The following is a 19762-nucleotide window of genomic DNA, read 5'->3' as shown; positions in this document are numbered from 1 at the left end:
GACGACCTTTGCGGCATGTCACTCCCCATCTCTCTCCCTGTTTCCTGTCTACCTACTGTACTATGAATAAAAAGTCAGAAAAGCCCCAAAATATTTAAAAAAAGAAGAAAGAAAGGTTATTGTATTGTGTAATAAAACTGTTAAAGAACATAAATATAATTGTATGTAGTATAAGTGTGGCATAATCTTTACAGAAACGCATTGGAATGAAACATGTAGAATTAGTAAGCTATAGTATAGTAATTGGACATCACCTGTCACTATTTTATATCCTAAGCAAGAGAACACATTTTGGGTTTTCCGTGTCATATTGACAGTGCTTAGAATTGTATTACGTCTTAAGAAATTATGAAACGTGCTTACAGTTTGCTGATATTGATTGTCCTCAATGAGGCAGATGTTTGACAAATGAGTACTTTAGGGATTTTTGCTGGCGATAGCATGCTACACTGAAATTGTTCTGTTGTTTCATTTAGAGATTTGAGAACAACAATGCAAGCTGAACTTTGTGAAACACAACTGTAATTCAGACTTCTTGTAAATACTGTGGAGTTCAAGTTTCTTGAATCTTTGCTTGCACATACAACAGATAAAATAGCACACATAGGATCCCTCTAGCTGCAATTTACCGGTATTAATTTAACTCCAAGATAGTACAAATAAGACCCTTACAGGTCCATTTGGTTGCAAACTCAGCTGGAATTGATAGTTTTAAACTCTGTAAAGGGTTGTAAATGTAAAATGTTATGCTTATATCAACAAGTGTTGTCCCAGTCCACTTCCATGGCCAAATTTGTTTGGGATTATTATAATTTATTTTCACAAGGCAATGTGTTGTCAACTTGCAAGCAGTCACCAGGGCAATCACGTCTAGTCTATGCATCTAGTAAGGTTATGATGGCATAGCATGAGAGGACGTGATGACGCAACACCACCGTTTGGCCATTGGCTTAAAGGACAGCCAATGATGAAAAAGTGTTGAAGTCTTGCATATTGTAGGTGTTGACTAGCGTCTGTTGGTAGACCAGCAGCTCTAATTGCAACTGTCAAATAAACATAATACGCCTACCATACACATGCCCAAATGTAAAGGTAAGAGCTGTGAGGCAAAATGGGTTGGGTTCCCTGTGAGTGCATCTTAGACAACCCTTCTCCATTTTCTACTGACAAAGAAATGGGTTGTGGTATATTTATGCAGTTTCTTCTCTGCTTAAGCGTTGGTGTAACAGATGAGACTTGTTTACATGGACAAAACTTTGCATTGGAAATCATATATACATCAACCCTTCCCCAATTATGAAAAAAAAAAAGCGAAAAGAGAATTTCACAGACCAGTGAATTAATGTATTTCTGCTGAGGGAAGAGTATTGGTACATTTGCACAATCTTCTGATGAATGAATTCAATTCCTTGGTCGTATTTGAACATGCATCCTTATTTTTACTACAACTAGATCAAAATTCTGGTTATTTTCACATAAACGTCAAGAGTTTAACTTGTAGATATATAACAATATTTTATGTACAGTCATGGACTACTGACTAGTAATCCAAGACTGTACATACTGTACAATATTGTGCACGTATACATGCACGTACCACTGCCTTCAGATCCGGGAACGCGGGAGGGGGCTACTCGTGTCACCCCCAAGAGCACTATCAGAAGGGCTAAGAAGTAGTACAAGGTTAAAATGGAGGACCAGTTTGATAGCGGTAACACCAGGAGTATGTGGCAGGTGTTAGAGACAACAGACTGCAAGGAGGGGGAAAAAAAAACATATGCAAACATAACCAAACTGCCCCCATCCGCCCTCGAAAACGAGCCGGGGTCAGCATCACCTGAGTAGACGAACAGCTCCCAACACCAACCCAGCCATTGGCAGCACCACCTGGGGAGGCCAGCCCACTAACAATCTCGAAGGCAGACTTATGCAGAGCCTTCAAGTGCATGAACACCTGTAAGGCTGCGGGCCCAGATGGGATCCCAGGCCGCGTCCTAAACGCATTGTGCAGACCAGCTTGCGGGAGTATTTCTGGACATTTTTGATGTCTCTCTCTCTCTCTCTCTCTCTGGCCATGGTCCCCGTAAGTTTTAAAATGTCCACCATTGTGCCCATTCCCAAGCACTCCAATGTTACAGTACATGCCTGAACAACTGGAGATGTGTCGCCTTCTCCCCAATTATAGTCTGAGATCCCCACTACCTGCCGCTGGCCCCTTGGCAATTTGCATATTGTGTAAACAGATCCACCGATGACACAATTGCCATGGCCCTTCACACCGCCCTCTCTCACCTGGACCCTGGACGGCAGTAAGCTTACGGACAAATACATATTTATGTTGTTTGTGGAATACTGAACAGCTCAGCCTCAGGGATGTGGCTCATTGGCATTAACTGTCTTGTGGCTCCCCCCAGGGATGCATGCTGAGTCCTCTCCTCTACTCCCTGTATACACACTGCACAGCTCCAGTGTCATCAAGTATACTGAGTACACGACATAGGCTGGAATGTCAACAACGACGAGGGCACTTTCATTGGTACTCGGGTGTCAGTAGAACAACTTGCTCTCATAGAGACACACGGGCGCCTACAAATATGGCCGTCCTATTGTGATAGCGACCCCACTTCGGGTAAGGGAGAACGGTGCACTGCAAGCCAGCCCATAGAAAGTCATTGCAATTCAGCTGTGGTTAGCCTAATATTAAAATAATCATACACGAACTGCAGACTATCTTGATTTAAATAAAAATATGTTTCCAGATGTATGGCCTGACCCTGACAACATATCTTCTTGTTTGCTAAATACATGATGTGTGTCACATTTAGAGCAGCACTATGTAACTTTCCTCTTCTACCCCGGATTTGAGCCCGGTTTCCTGCGCAAGTACCGACATTTTTACTAAATGTAGGCAGCCCGCTAACTCAGGGGTTGAATTGATATTCAATTCAATATTTGTGTCCGATCCTGTGACACAATCTAAATGTCAAAATTGGACAAAATTGCATTTTATTCATTAAAAAAAAAGTTACATAGCTCACTATGCGTGTGTGCCCTTTGGTCAAGATGATTTCAGGAGGCCAGGAGGCTGGGTCATCTATGGTATATGACACAGCAGTTATTACAGCAGGGGTCTTCAACGTTTTCAGGCCAAGGACCCCTTAGTTGAGAGAGAGATGAAGCAGGGACCCCCACAACCTGTTCATAGATTCCATATAGTTTCATCAGTGTATTTTGGATTCATGTCACCCTTAGTTTAGAGAGAGATGAAGCAGGGACCCCCACAACCTGTTCATAGATTCCATATAGTTTCATCAGTGTATTTTGGATTCATGTCACCCTTAGTTTAGAGAGAGATGAAGCAGGGACCCCCACAACCTGTTCATAGATTCCATATAGTTTCATCAGTGTATTTTGGATTCATGTCAAATTGTGTTTTCAGATATTTAACTTATTCTGCTCTTTTCCCCCAAAGCTCTTTGCCAAAAATAGCTGATCTACAAGCTCACAACGCCTCACAGTAGATCTGCTATTTTTGGCAAGATTTCTCAGAATATGGACGCTAGGGTTAAAGTGGTTAATATAGAAAAGGAGAAAAAAAAAGTTTCTATCACTCAAAGATTTGGAGGACCCCCTGTAGTAACTCTGGGGACCCCCTGTTGAAGACCCCTGTATTACAGCATGTAAGGAACGTGGGTGATAAGAACAGGCTTTGATCCTCACCCACAGTTATAACTGGTTCATGGCACCATTGGTGATGCCCAGCAGGGTGGCCCGCACTGTGTATGGGTCAAGCAGTGTAGCAGTGGGTTTCCCCATTGCATGTCAGCCAAGCATCTTCCTCTCCTCGTTCACCTCCGTCTCCTCCTCACCGCGACAGGGAACTGCAAGCCAAGACCTGGAAAACAAGGACATTTACACAGTGAATTAATGGTTCTTGCCTCTTTATTGTCATTTGTTTGTGCTCTGTCTATATAGTTTTGGCACTAGTGACTTGCGTTGATGCCAAAAATGAATTCTGGAAGCCTTTTAATTCCACCTTGTTAAAAGCTGCAAGCTGTAGGTTTTATAGCCTAACCGGCAGGGCAGGAATTTCAGGGAGGCCATGAAGGCCATGGCCGTCTTTGCCCCTCGGTTTGGCCTTGTGCCCCTCCAAAAAATGGCATGACCTGAGGCCACAGTCGCCTTAATGCCCCAGCTGACTGTACCACTTTCTCCTCTGTCTCTTTCTTGTCAATATGTAGATACCAGTGTCTCTTTCTTGTCATGTAGACACCAGTGTCTTTTGTTGAGTCCCCATTTTTAAACCAATCCAGTATCTTTGATTGGTGCAGGGCTGAGCATGGATCGGATAGTAAATACCAATTTATGAATTTTACAGCAGTCTACATATTCAATATAAAACCATCCTTAATCCTTATATTCAATTAATTCTTTCAATGGACCAAATCTTGTTTGATGACCTTCCTGCCCTGGCATTTGGCATTTGTGCCCTCAAACAATAGACAACCCCAAAGGCCAAGTGGCCTTGCCCCTAAAATGACAAAATTCCAGGCCTACTACCCGGGATTCAAACCTGTTTCCCCCGCATGAGAGACAGTGTAGATATTGCACTTATGAGCTTCAGGTAGTACCACTTGTCAAGGAGTAGGGACTACAATTCTCAATGGAAGATTGGGGAGAACACTTCCAAATGTATCACTACCATACAGATTGGTTAAATAATGGATTAAATGAACATTAAATGGATTGCAGCTTTATCAGTCTGGGCTGGTTGATATTTAGAAACATTTGGTTTCGCATCACGTCTTCAAATATGAATTACAATGCTGGTACTGAGGAAGCTAGCCAAGCCTTATTATATCATTTTTGATTCTGTATTGTGTATTCCTCCCATAGTTTCCGTGCCACATAGCCTACCCTAGTGTGTGTAAGGCTAAACTGACAGTCGATTAGAGTAAGAACAAGGGCATACTTGAAAATGTCTAAATCGTACAGACACAACCTTTACAGTACTAGAGACACATCTCATAAAACATTGCTGGAAGTCTGCTGATACCCCTGATTTCACCACAATAAGCTTTGTGGTGTGTGTGTGTGTGTGTGTGTGTGTGTGTGTGTGTGTGTGTGTGTGTGTGTGTGTGTGTGTGTGTGTGTGTGTGCGTGTGCGTGCGTGCGTGCGAGCGTGCGAGAGAGAGAGAATCTTTATACTACGTAGTATACCTTAAATGTTCAGTTATTTCTAGGAATGCGTGGTTTTGGACAAAAGGGTAGAGTATGGGTTTAGTAGGGTTGTGAGTTCAAGTCCCAGGTGGAATGAAATGTATTTGCGCTGGAATGTGTTATTACATCAAATCCACCAGCTTTACCTGAAATCATGTGCTCGCACTGATGCTATTTTTCCCCACGGATTCCTTGGGTCACGACGGCTGCAACCCACGAATAGCATAGTACAATTTCTGGAAATTGTCTAGTTTCTATGTAGGCTGTATACGCAATACTGGATGGCTGCTGCACCTCTTTTCTGTCTTTTTGACAGTCACAACCCTTGTGAACAGGTACAGTACACACCTTCATGGCAGCACCACACCAGTACTGGAATGCCAAATGTATTCTGAAAAAGGACGTTAGGATTGCTGCTCAATGCTGTCATCCGCACAAGCTCACTTTGACAGTGATTTCTCTATCTCAGGCTGCTCTTCTGTACATGGACATTGGCCTCACCACTATGAAATGTTACAGTAGCAGACCTTCTCTGTGTCTTACACAGCTGTTCAGTGACATGCACACTTGCACAGCTTCCAGCTTGGCATGTAACAGACAAATGCCAAAATCACACACACACACACGCACGCACGCACACACACACACACACACACACACACACACACACACACACATGCGCGCGCACACACCCACACACACACACTTCCCCTATTATTTGTAGACGTCACACCCCCCAAAATGTTTGAGTTCTACTGCTTGTTTCACGCCACTTGACCAAAGGTTGATTCATCAGCCACCAGCATTGGAAAATACAAATACTGATAGCAGCAAAGTTGGTATAAAGGGGAGCACACACTGGACGCGGGCGGCTGCGCAGCGCCGCAGTATCGCCGCGCCGCAGTATCGCCGCACATAAAGCGCCGCGCGGTAACCCCAACTGGTTGTGGCGCGCTGCCACACAGCATATCATTTCCCCCAGTGGGGAGAACCATGGGAGAACATGTTCACCGTGCGGCAATTCTGGAAAAATAGAACAGCAGCGAATTGGCGTGGCAGGCGAGGCGGCAGACCCGCGGCCTCACGTGGGTTAGTCCATTGAAAATAATAGGGCCGTATTTTTTTACGCGCTGCCTCCGCAATTTGAGTGCTTTATATTTATGTTAATAGCTATTGACTCACAGCTATAATCCATACATTGTGTGTCCATGCCCCCCCAATACCAATATTTATTTGCCCTCTTTACATGAAGATCACTGGAGAAACATGGTCAAGAGAAGAAGAGAAACACTATAGTATATATAATATTATAGTGCATATTCATCACAAACCACCTCCCTTTTGAGTAATTTGATAAACCACATGGAAAGATGTACTTTTCTCCCTCACAATGTCATATTTCTAATTTGTCTGGCTCCACTGTCAGTGGTCCATAAAATGTCACATAGTCTTGTAATGGCAGAAGGCGTAAAGAGCGATACGGTTAGCTGTATCCCGCAAGTACCCAGGTGGCCCGTGTGTGGCTACCGCACATCATAGGTGTATGATGCAGAGAGAGAACACCACACATCAATTCTGGCCCACAGACAGCAGGCCCAGACAACCAGTACCCGACAGTGAAGCTTGACAGCATTTCACATCAACATTGGCTAACCAGCTGTGAAGGGAACACCTGCTGCTGGCTAATATAGCATCGCATCAACAGTGCCATCGGTGAAGATTCTTGTTCTGATTGTTGAACCAACACCGCAGTGTAACCTTCGAATGTAACCCTGCTGTCTGAACCATCAGGGATGGCTGCAAGGTGAAACAATGCAATTCCTCTGGGAGGGGACATCATGTTGAGGTGTCAGTAAAAAATCTGGGGAGGGTACTGGGAGGATGTGAACCTCTAGCAGAATGATTTGGAACATTTTTGAGCGGTGCTAATCGTCCTACGCTTGATTTTGTGTGTAGGTCCCTATGTCTCTATATCTCTCTGTACTGTTATGTGTCCCTATGTATGCAGAGCCAACAGCTCACACGAGACTAACGTCACAAGAGACTAACATCATAGAAAGTACGCAGAGAACAACATCACCACAGCTGATGTCAAGGACAGAACGGCCCATACAAGAAGGTATGAACGTGTGTCGTGTTTGATACCACTGGTGCGTTTTTCTTTTTTTCTTGAAAAATTATTTGTAATGTCATTTGTTCTACAGAAAAAGAAAGGTATAGCCCTTTGGATAGTACAGTATCTGGGTTGCTTTGCTTATTGTCGAACATTGGAGCTGAGGAAATGGAAGCTACTGTATTGCATCACTTTATAATGTAAAAGCAAGTTGCGAAAATAGTAGATCACAATGTGTCAAATTGTGTTATGAACTTGTAGATGAAGAACAAATTTCACAGTTTTTGAAGAAATAAAAAAGGTAATATTTAAAATTGAAATGACAATCTTAACCCTAATACTTGATATGTTACACCATTATGTAAACTATGTGATTATTTCTTACTGTACATAGTTTATATTATTAATATACAAGAAATATTTGTTCATTTCAAAGTGTTGTCTCAAGGACAAGCAGAAAGTCTACATACTTCTGAGTACAGTGAGACTTTATTTTACACAGCACAACTCTAAGTCCAACTACAGTATGCCCTGGAAGCTCAGCTGCACCATTTGCTACTAACAGAACCCGAAGGGACCTTGATATGAGAACTCATTATAGGAAGGTGGCACCCCTACAGTGTTTTCAGTTTGATGTGTGCTCAGTGTCCGTCTCTGGAGAAAGAAAGGCCTATAAAGTAATGTAGTTGTCTGACATACGATACAGTATGTCTACAGTAAACAGAGGTTCTGAAAAAAATCTAACAAACAGATTGCAGTAACCTGTTGGAGAAGTGAGTGAGACGTGAGAGCGGTGTGACGCATAGAAGCCGTCAGCTCAGCGCCGTGTTTACCGAGACATTTCCCCCTGCCCTTTTCATTCTTCTCTCTCAGATTTGTAAGGCTTAGTCTTCAAAGGCAAGAGGATGAGGTGGGGGCAAGTTTACAAGTTTGTAATCGAGTCTGCCTCTGACTTTTGCGCTCCCTCAGCTCCCACTGTCTCATATTTCCCAGAGACCAATAATAACACCATGTTTTCCTCGCTCACTTTGCCATGGCATCATTTTGATGTACTCTCCACTCCAGTCAGCAGGCCAGAGAGACGCTCTGGAGATATTATGTCCTACTCTGTCCAATCATTCACTCTCGTTTATGAATTTACTGCTCTCCGGCCAACTTGCTGCTGCTCTGAACACTTTCCAGGAATGCCTGTGTAACCGCAGAGAAGTCACTATGATAGGCCATTATCAATGTTCTTGTCACAGCCCCAAAAAAGACACTAGAGGTGTCATTAAACTTGAATTCATAATTCAGGCAGTATTGATTCAGGCAGGCTTAATTGCCTTAAAATTGAGCCAGAGAGAATCCCTATAGTTTAAAATGTCACCAATTATTATTTATGCTCCTCATAGCGGAGCTGTCCATGTTGTCTCTTTTTGAATTTCAAGAATAGGAATAATGACCAACATGACTTTAATTGCAGGGTGCAATACATTTATTTTTGTTGGAGACATACACTGGCAATGCACTCCCTCTAGTCCTCGCTGATGAGTTTGAAGTCAGTTGGTCCCATATATGGGCATAGCGGACAGATCGGTGGACATCCGGATCATCCGGATTTATAGCCTATATTTTTCTCTTCAAAGTACCGGGGGGTGGCAGTGGTGATGTGAGGTAGAGCAGCCGGAATTTGAAGGTTCCCCGTTTTGTTGAAGTTTCCTTGAGCAATACACTTAACCCCCAACTGCTCCCAATGAGAAGGTTGATGCTTTGCATGGATTCCTCTGCTGTCGGTGTGTGAATAGGTGAATTTAAACGCACAATGTAAAGCACTTTGTATAAATGCACCATTTACCATGTATGGCACTTTATAGTTTATTTTATATTTAGTTAAAGCACAGACCTTGAACAGACCATTGCAAGCACTTGCTCGGCATCTGTAATGTCTCACCGACAAATAATCCAGCAAATATTTCTCAATATATTGTACATTCCAACTGAGGGCAAAAGATCATTCTTGTTGTCTATAGGGCCTAGCCCTAGACTACCGGTATACTGTTATTCACATTCCCGTTTTGAGTTCAGTAGAAAGGTCATGTTAACACCAGGAAAAAGCTCTCCTGCTTGACTTATCGACCCAATTCACACCTGCCAAAGATAACTCTCTTTAGAATCTGATCCTACCAAAGAACTAGCCACATTTAGCTACACTAATAATAGCTATACTGTCAGGCAGCTACTTTATAAATGATGCTGTTCCTTTTAAGAAGGAAGACTGCCATGTCTCTTATGACGAGAACTGTTTGTACCTCAGAGAATCAGAGCGTGAAGTTTATTTTATTTTTACTTCACTGTATCAATAACATCATACATCAACAAAATCATATAGTACATTAACAAAAGCAAACAGTTACAATGTCAAAATGAATAGGCTGAAGCTAAACTCTTGTAAGTGCCTATGTATGTACTAGTTTTACTTACTAATGATAGATGATGGAAAAGTACAGTAATCAAGCCAAACAAACAGCAAATAAAACAAAAAACTAATTAAGAGCGTGTCATTATAAGGATCTACCTAGAACCATATACTGTATGCTTTTATACACATTACACTATATATTGCTTAATAACCATTATAATCATTATTATTACTGTTATAATACCACTAAGTAATATTGATGATGAATATTACTTTTAATGCAAATATTTATTATAATCAAGGAATATGCATTGTTGGGATTCCATCTTATGCTAGTGCAGAATCTACGAAGTTTTCTAACTGGAAATCTCTTAATTAAGCAACAGTATTTGTCTTCATTAGGCCACCTTTAGCCAGCTAGGTACCAACAAGACTCTACTGCCTTTAGTATGTAGATTTATAGTTGTCCCTGTTCCAAGCACAAGGCCAATGTTCCCTTTACTGTGATTTAATATCTCAATTATTAGGAGGGAATGACAAGTAGTGCAATTTGATTTAAACAAGAACGGCAGTTTTATTTTCTTAAGTATGCCATTTTGCTCTGTGCATTGTCTTTGATTGATGGTCATGGACCAGGCTTGCTTCACACTGCCTCAGCCATGATAAAAGATTTAGGACTCAACGTTCAGACAGGTTCAACTGCTTCTCTGCTGGTAACCACAGGGATAAGCATAGTCTGGCACTGCCATCTTCTTATCTTGACTAATTTATTGCGCTGCTTGCTCGGGGCAGCTACCTCTCTAGCTTGAAACACCCAAGCAGCCTTGTGCACCTAGTGATGATTTTGTCGACTAAAACCGTGACAAAAAATGTTCGTCTACTACCGACTAAAAACTAAACTATGATGACTTAAATAAAAAATATACTGACGATTTAGTCAAAAAATTAAAACTAGACTAAAATTTTAGGGATGGACTAGTCCAGTAGAACTAAAGAGCTAAAGAAGAGATCCAGTTGAACTAAAAGACAAGCCATTTTATGTTTGATTTCGCTCGGGTGTTGGAGCTCTGAAAATAGCAGATCTACAAGTTCACAACGCGCCACGTTGTGAGTGGCTATTTTCATTTCATTTTTTTTTTGCAACCAAGTGTAAAATCAGCCATTGCGACACCCTCGAGGCCCGCCAAAATACATTTAAGTCGATAAAAATCAACTGTAGATTTAGTTAACTGAATCTTATGATATTTAGTTGACTAGAACTAGACTAAAACATTTCAGATTCCTAAAATATGACTACTAACTAAACTAAATGGAAGTCAAAAGACTATACTGTAACTATCAACAAAATCAACACTAGTTTAGCAGATTAGACGGTTATTTTAAATTGGCTTTGGCAAGGGGTGCATGCATTTGTTCATTCTAGTGGTGCATATACTGTTAAATACGATTATTCTGGTTGGAAAACTAATCTTATGATCTCTGCTGGCTACTAACTGTCTATTGAACACTACTTTTTAACAGAAGGCTCTCAACACAGCACAGCAAAATGTAAATTAAAGTGGCAATGAACAGGGTTCAAGCTCAGAATAAGCTTTAGGCTTTCAGAAGATATATATGATTATGAAATGAGGAAAACTAAAAACTAAAAAACAACAGCAACATGAATTAATGGTTTTGAAAGCTCATACATTTTACAGCTATTTAGTGGTCTTAATGTCCAACAATATATCATGCCACTAAATGAATATTGACAAAAGCCTCCAAAATATTGGAATAAAATAAGTTTTTCAGGCTTTTATTTGCCTGTAGGGTGGGTTAAGTCTGATTAAACAGTCACAGAACGTAGCCGGGCTCGATGGCTGGTCTTAACCAGTTCCCTGCTGATACTGCTGGGTCTCGTAGCCAGGATCTGCTTAGCTGCCGTCTTCCCAACCAATGCACTCCATGATAGGACAGACGACTTTCCATCTACATATACCTCCTTCCAGAGTCGTCTAATCAGAGAGTTCTGTCATTGCGGGGTCAGAAATAGCGCTGGTCACGTGGTTCATTGTCACTTTACCCTTCAAAGGCTTCAATGCATTCTGTAAACTTCCGGTACGCAGTTTGTCACTATACGCCAATACTGTAGATGTGTGCGTAGAAGACCTGGCCCCATGAAGTGAACGGGAGTGACGCAACTCTCCATAGGTAGAAGGCTCTGCCTTCTAGTGTCCAAGTGTCCACTACAACACAAGCCTTGGTGCTCTGTCGTTCTCTACCCCTCTCTGTGTGTATCCTTTGAACTTACGGTTCAAAGGATAGAGGCCATGGTGGAAAGGCTGACAACTTCATGAGTATTTCATGAGACAAATTTTGATCTTCTACACCCTCCCTGATGAACCAACCAACCAGTAGGGCTCAGGCTCAGCAGCGACCAGGGGCTGCAATACGAGGGGAAGTGTGAATTTGCAGAGAGACTCAATAATATTATTCACTGCAGTTCCATGTATGTAAGGGATAAAATACATTATTATACATTTAAAACCTATTGTAACTGTGTGGGTTGTAAAAATGATAAAACAAAGAATGAACAGCCGAATTAATTACAGACCTTGCCGTGGGAATGATGAAGCAATCTGATCACATCACCATCACAATATAAAAACTGATTAATATTACCAGAAGCTGCATGGTAAAGCCGTTCACCACAATGTCAATATATCTACTGTACATACTGTACCATTCCATGCTGAGTCCAAAACTAATCGCAATAAACAACAGTGTAATATTTCAGAGCTTAACTTCCCTGTATGAAGCTGTATGCTGATGCATTGTTCTTTTATGCCACAAGCACTGAATGGTCAACACAATCTGCTTACACAACGATTTGTCTTTTGGCAGCCTATCTGGAGAATGGGAACTGAATATCATAACTTTACGTCATTATGTTGACCAATTACAGTTGGTTCTCACAGTGCCAATTTCTGTACAGGCCAATGCCATCGAAGACCTAGCTGTTATTGGAATGAATCAGTAGTAATGTTAGGTAACAGCATATACGAATTATATTAACACAACCTACAGAAAATTGATGTTGACGTAAACTGGAATCACTGCTTTATTTCTCCTTCCAATTGCTTAGGAATTTCAAATGAGCCAGGAAGTCACATGGAATGGTCTAGCAAATAGTTGAAATACAATATGATATTTTGGTTTTGCGTGATCTTTGGACAGAATCTGAAGGAGTAATATAAAAAAGATCGGCCTCCTGGTGGCGCTATAAAAGGCAGATGTGAAATGTGCAGGGCAGAGGTTTAGAGTAGAGGAGTAGTAAAGTTTCACGCAGATCGGTGCAGTTATAAAAATAAAAAAAATACGAATCGGCCTGTTATAGCGCCACCATGTGGCTGATTAAAAGTTGTTCGAGTGGCATTTTCTTCCAAATGGACCAATCTTACAAACTTTGGAAGCCAATCTTAGCCAATCAGGATGAAATATGGAAAAATTGGATGAATTTGGACAAAATCTGTAAGAGTAATGTCAAAAAATGAGTTTAGCTAAAATCTACCTCATGGTGGCGCTACAACATGCCCATGTGAAAAATGGGGGGCAGAGTTGGCATGCAGGTAGTGTGTGTGCACAGTTTGTCAGCGACAGGGCCAATGGTGCCGGAGATTAGCTGGTAACAGACAGGTGGACAGACACACTGGCGGAGGATGGACGTGCGGTAGCCTGATTTCAAGACTCTACGCTGGAGCTTAAGAGTCTGAGCCTGAGCCATTGTGTTGAGATTTCAAAGGGGAGGGGATTTAAAATTTGAAATTCCCAATCACAAGCGATCTGGTGGGAGGGTTGTGTTTGACTTTTGCACACAAAACAATCCCTCCTCCCCCTCCCCTCAATGACATGCACCCAACAGGTCAGTGTCTTTGATGTTTCACTGATTAGAGAGAATCACTAACGAGCTACTCGACACTTGTATGGCTCAATCAATGCCTGCAGTTCGGAGTCCTTTTGAAGTTCAAAGGGAGCAATTAAGAACTCTGGTGAGCCACGCAGCCACCCCTCCCTCCACTGTTTCTGTAGATTTTTTTCCGTCTTGCTTTGAATTCATTGGTCGGTTCGCCAAGATACGGCTTTGAACCGAATCAAGAGACTCGTCATATGACATATCCAGACCAAGAGATGCAGTTCACTCAGAGAGTGGGCGGGTCTATTGGCTGGAGCCAGGCTAGACGTGCGGGGCGGTCTGCAAAACATAGTCTCGGCCATGCCTTTTCGGCCTGGTAGAGACAACAAGGAACGGTTTTGGACATGCAAGTTTTCCACCTGACATCTCCTGCTGAAGTGAACTGTGATGAACCAGGATTAAGAATGCATTTTTTAATTGCAGCAACTTCTAACTATGCCAGAGCGACAGCAGCGTTTATCTCATTAAAGTTGTTTTCTACGATGAGGACACTGACTCACAACCACATGAAAGAGGCTTCAGTCTGAGGTCAGAGGTCGTGAGGGACGATTCATTAGCTAATTAGAGCCGGTTTTCAGAAAATGGGAATTTAAGGGCTAAGTGTCTGTGCTGCACTTTTCCCTCTTCTGAGGCTACAGCATCTAGCTCCACTGACTTCCCAGGTTCTTTAATTAGGGGCCAAAGCATGGATTCCTCCCATGGAAGATTCCTCTGCGTCCCGCTATCCCAATTATATGCCCTTGTGGAGGGAAAATATATATAATTATGAATCTGATCATCGCTAATTAAACCTGGGGGATTGGATTCAAGGCTTTGGCAGTGCATGGGGAGACTTTGTTTGTTTTTTTGTGGGAATAACAGGTATAAATACGAAGGAATAATGAAAGGCAAACAAAGTCTGTTTTGTTAGGGGTGGATCCCTGGTTAATGACATGAATCGATGTCATTAACCACTGTCATTAACCGCTGCCATTTTTAAGGAAAATGTTTTAGAGATGTTAGATGATGTCTTTAATCAAATAATAGAGCCGTTGATCATTGTGAAATGAACTCCAAACTGAACAGTATAGATGGAAATGTGTTATAACGGTCCCAATCCATGAAGTCAGAAACAGAGTCTTCACCTTAAAACAGCAGTTCTCTACAGTAACTGTTTAACTGGGGACCTATAAAAATACTGTCTAAGTCTTGCGATCCCATATTTTCCTCACACAACAATCTGCAGTAACAACACCATACGCATGTTTACCGAATAAACAACTGTGTGCACAGATTAGGCTGTATTATATTGTGAAGGGATTCAAATGTAACAGAGGTGGATATGTCATATGAACACACATGGCACCTCCTCCCCATATTCAGGGTGCTTGTCAAAGCTGAGACAGACAGACACGTGCGCGCACACGCACGTGATAAGATATAGAGCATCGCAGTGGGCGTGGTTTACTGGTCCCACAACAAAATCTCCTGTTCATTTTCCTCATAGACTTTCACGAAAATATTTATAACTAGAAGCAGTGCTCTTCCGAGCACAGGTCTCCACCAGGCCACACAAATTGGCCTGTTATAGCGCCACCATGAGGCTGATTTAAAAAATGTGGGGCAGAGGTTCTGAATTAGCATCCAGGGAGTGTGTGTGCTCAGTTTGGCAGCGATCGGGCCAACGGCGCCGGAGATTAGCTGGTAACAACCAGGCCACACAAATCGGCCTGTTATAGCGCCACCATGAGGCTGATTTGAAAAATGTGGGGCAGAGGTTCTAGATTGGCATCCAGGGAGTGTGTGTGCTCAGTTTGGCAGCGATCGGGCCAACGGTGACTGAGATTAGCTGCACACAAACTGCGAGGACACACGGACACACGGACGGACGGACGCACGGACGGACGGACGGAGGGGAAAACATACTCTCCCTCAGCCTTCGGCTGGTGGAGACAATAATAATAATAATAATAACTAATAATAATAATAAATATGACGTCATGCCATGACGTGACGTGACGTGTCATGCTCGTTTCCTCGACAACACGCACGCACTATTCTAGGCTATGTACTGTAGTGTGTTCTATCCATCTGACATTCATCCTCTTTGGCAAACTATGGCCTACAAAGTACAAACAAAGTTTTAACTGATCGGTGGAAACAACAATTCAGCCTGTTATAGCGCCACCATGAGGCTGTTTTCAAAAATTTGAAGTGGCATTTCTTCCTCGGCCTTGTGGAAACGTGTGTGCACGATTTCATAATAATTGCACAGTGCGTTTGTAATTTGAGACATTTTATTAAAACCAGCCCGATCCTATAAACTTTGGAAGACAATCATGCCAATGAAGATGGAATATGGAAAATCAGATGTATCGGACTTGATCACATGACTATAGAGATACTGTGTACCGATTTGCATGATTTTTGGATAAAATCTCAAGGAATAATAGGAAAAATTGTGTTTTACATAAGTCGGCCTCCTGGTGGCGCTATAAAAGGCTGATGTGAAAAATGCAGGGAAAGGGTTTTTCCTTGGCCTCTAGGGAGAAAGGGTTTTTCCTTGGCCTCTAGGGAATGCGCTTACAAAGTTTGAAACTGATCGATGGAGTTATAGGTAAAACCACAAATCGGCCTGTTATAGCGCCACCATGAGGCTGCTTTCAAAGATTTTAAGTGGCATTTCTTCTTCGACCTAGTGGGAACGTGTGTGCGCGATTTCATGATAATTGCACTTTGCGTTTGGGATTTGAGGCATTTTGTTCCAAACGGCTCAATCCTACAAACTTTGGAAGCCAATCTTAGCCAATCAGGATGGAATATGAAAAATCGGACAGATCCGTGTCGATCACATGACTGTCGAGATACTGCCTACCGATTTGTAGGATTTTTGGACAAAATCTGTAAGAGTAGTGCACAGAAATGTGTCTTGCGAACATCGGCCACTAGGTGGCGCTAGAAAAAGCCCATTTGAAAAATTTAGGGCAGAGGTTCTAGATTGGCATCCAGGGAATGTGTGTGCTCACTTTGGCAGCGACCGGGCCAACGACGACTGAGATTAGCTGCACACAAACTGCGAGGACACACACACACGGACGGACACACGGACACACGGACGGACGGACGCACGGACGGACGGACGGAGGGGAAAACATACTCTCCCCTCAGCCTTCGGCTGGTGGAGACAACAATTATGTTAAGCCTAGAACCAAGCCATCCAGGATTGCAGTGAAGTATGACCATAACACCTTTGTTTCTATGAAAAGAACATTTTGAAAATCGCTAAACAAAGGGTATTTATTAAATGCAGTATATCAAATAATTAAAATATGTTTTCACATAGGATCAAATGTTTTATCGTCATGATTCACTGCAAACCTGGATGGCTTGGTTCTAGGCTTAACATAATTGTTATAAATATTTTTGTAAAAGTCTATGGGGAAAATGAATGGGTTAGATTTTTTAGTGGGACCAGTAAACCACCTCCGCTGCGATGTTCTATAGACATTGTTTCAGCCGTCAACCATGCATAACTGTAAGAATGTAAAGTGGCACGGCGCTATAACAGAAAATGTATTTTCAATAAGCCCCTTTCCTAGGATAAATAAAGGGTAAAAAATATGTAAATGCACAGAAACCTGGCAGCTAACAATTACTGAGTCAACACACCTGCCAATTCATTCGTGTCCATCTCTGTTGTTTTCTTAATTACATAATTAAGTGTTGGCATATTTGATTTCACTCTATGACATATGCTGCCATTAGCTTCGAACCTGTAAAGTAAAAACCCAACCCCCAGGAGTGAACTAATTTGTGGTGGAGATTCATTTAATAGCTTTGGTAATTAGTGGTTACGTTGTTATTATTTGCCTTGCATACTTTGATGAATGCACATACGAGGCATTTCCATTTAAAAGTGCATTACACACTGTATATTTTTTAGAACATTTTGACCTTCAAGACAAGCATCTAATCTGTTTGTTGTGATATGTTTAGATTAAGGGATTCATTTCAGTGTATCATATTCCTTTCAGAACAACTGTTACCTGAAATGAATCAATTAATATAATATGTTATTCAGAAATATACCGGTACATTATTGCATCCCAAGCAAGTGCGTTGGCATGTTGTTGGCGAATGTTCACAAAGATTTGCTAATTATTTTCTTAAATAAAGCCAGTGCCCAATGAGGAATACTGCTTCTTATATCCATATTTGTTTCATCACACTTATTTGTATCTATATTTTTGGGAGATCTCATCTGACTGACTTCCAACTCTGCGCATCACTCCCCCGGGTCCTCTGTTATACACACGTCGAGTTTGAATCAGTGCCATATATGGCCATATGATAATCTGTGCTTTGGTCAACTGGATCTCCATATATGCCTATACCATATATGGACATATCAGTCGGATCGGCATTTATTGACTTCCGACCGACTCGATACCGGGCACCACACCCTCTCGGGTCCTCACTGACTCGCGTATTGAATTTGAGGTCAATCAATCAGACGTTTATTGAATTATTTGCACTACAGATGTGCAGGCACACAGTAGGATGTCAACAAACTCACTAAACTTTACTTGCTGGTGTGATGAAGCACATTTTATATTTGTCTTCATTTATTTGGTCATTTCTTATTTTACCATCAATTGTGGATATTGCTAAGCCAAATGAATGGTATAGTACACTGCTGCAATAGCTACAAAAAAAATGTTGTTCCTGAATTGCAATGTTCAGTTATTGCTCTATTTTATCCACACAATCACAATATCCTGCATATTTGATTGCCTTGTTTAGAGAAAGCCCACTGCAAAGTCAATAAGTTTGCCCCACAATAATGACCAGAAATTGCTGCATAATCCTGGAGGGACTGTACAGCTGTTATTTGATGTGCAAATATTGTTGGAGGCATCGCTGCAGTTCTCTCTCTGTGATATTCAAAACACAGGGATAAAGCGTCTCTAGTCTCCAGATAGAGAACATTCCATCAATGCTTCCGCTCTCCTCTGGAATACATAATGTGCTAGCTCAAGGTTAAATAGGAAAAATATTTTCTATACAGCATTAACCGTACGCAATACTGTACAGTAGCACCTTGAATGGCTAATCTGAAAATTGACTAAACAGTGGGTGCAGTGTTGAATATTTCGTGAAATAGAACAGCGCCTTTAACAATGCCCTGCGTTAATAATAGTGGAACATGTAGACTGCTCTCGCTGAGACGATATTCCCGTTAGACCACTTAAAAAGCACTGACATTTACAAATCCTCAGCTAAATGTCAAATAAGTCACCTACTGAATATAGGCCCGTCTGTTAATGAAGTGGTCTCCTATTTGCTTTCTCGTTTTTTGGTTCAGCTTAACATGAGTGAGAAATTGAATCCATCCCTCCTTAAAAAAAAGAATAAAGAAAAGTAAAGAACCTTGAACATTTCCAACAGCGAATCCCTGATAGTCTTTTGGCCACCACCTCTCAAAGCATTGAGTTACCTGCTCTGTACTGTACTGTACATTGGCTGCTGTCACTGTACAGAGTTGCTTTCAAACGGCACTCAGGGACTCATAGAGAAACTGCACAAGAGGAGCAGTGTTGACACAGCAACTCTGTGTCTGCTGATGCTTCATAACAGCCGTGTCACCGGCTGGGTGTATAAATGACTTTGCAGAGACAGGGAGCTCGGCATCGACTTTGACAGCAAGTCCTGGGAAGCCGCAATATGACTTTGTCTGTCATTGAACCCGGAGGCAGCTTTTGTAGCGCAAGGAGAAGCCACAATGGATACTGTGCTAACATGTGTTCACACTAAGTCAGGGGTTCTCAAACACTGGGTCGGGACCATTTTCTTGGTCCCCTCCATTTCCCCCTCTACACCAAATATCTCTGATCTAAAGCTCACAAACCTGTTATCACCTTCTCGGTATATCTAGAACTCCCCTCACCCATGGCAAATAAGTACTGCGTGTGTGATAATGAGATTTATTGTAGTACTGCAGTACAGTATGTGTGCCAGGGCTGCATACTGTACATTTGTGGGTTACATACAGTCGTCATAGCAACACAATACATGCAGCAGCCAAGCAATGCTGCAAAGA

The sequence above is a fragment of the Nannobrachium achirus genome (assembly GCF_963921795.1).
Source record: "Nannobrachium achirus genome assembly, chromosome: 8".
In the NCBI taxonomy this organism is placed as follows: Eukaryota; Metazoa; Chordata; class Actinopteri; order Myctophiformes; family Myctophidae; genus Nannobrachium; species Nannobrachium achirus.
Note: the sequence above shows the minus strand (reverse complement) of the source record.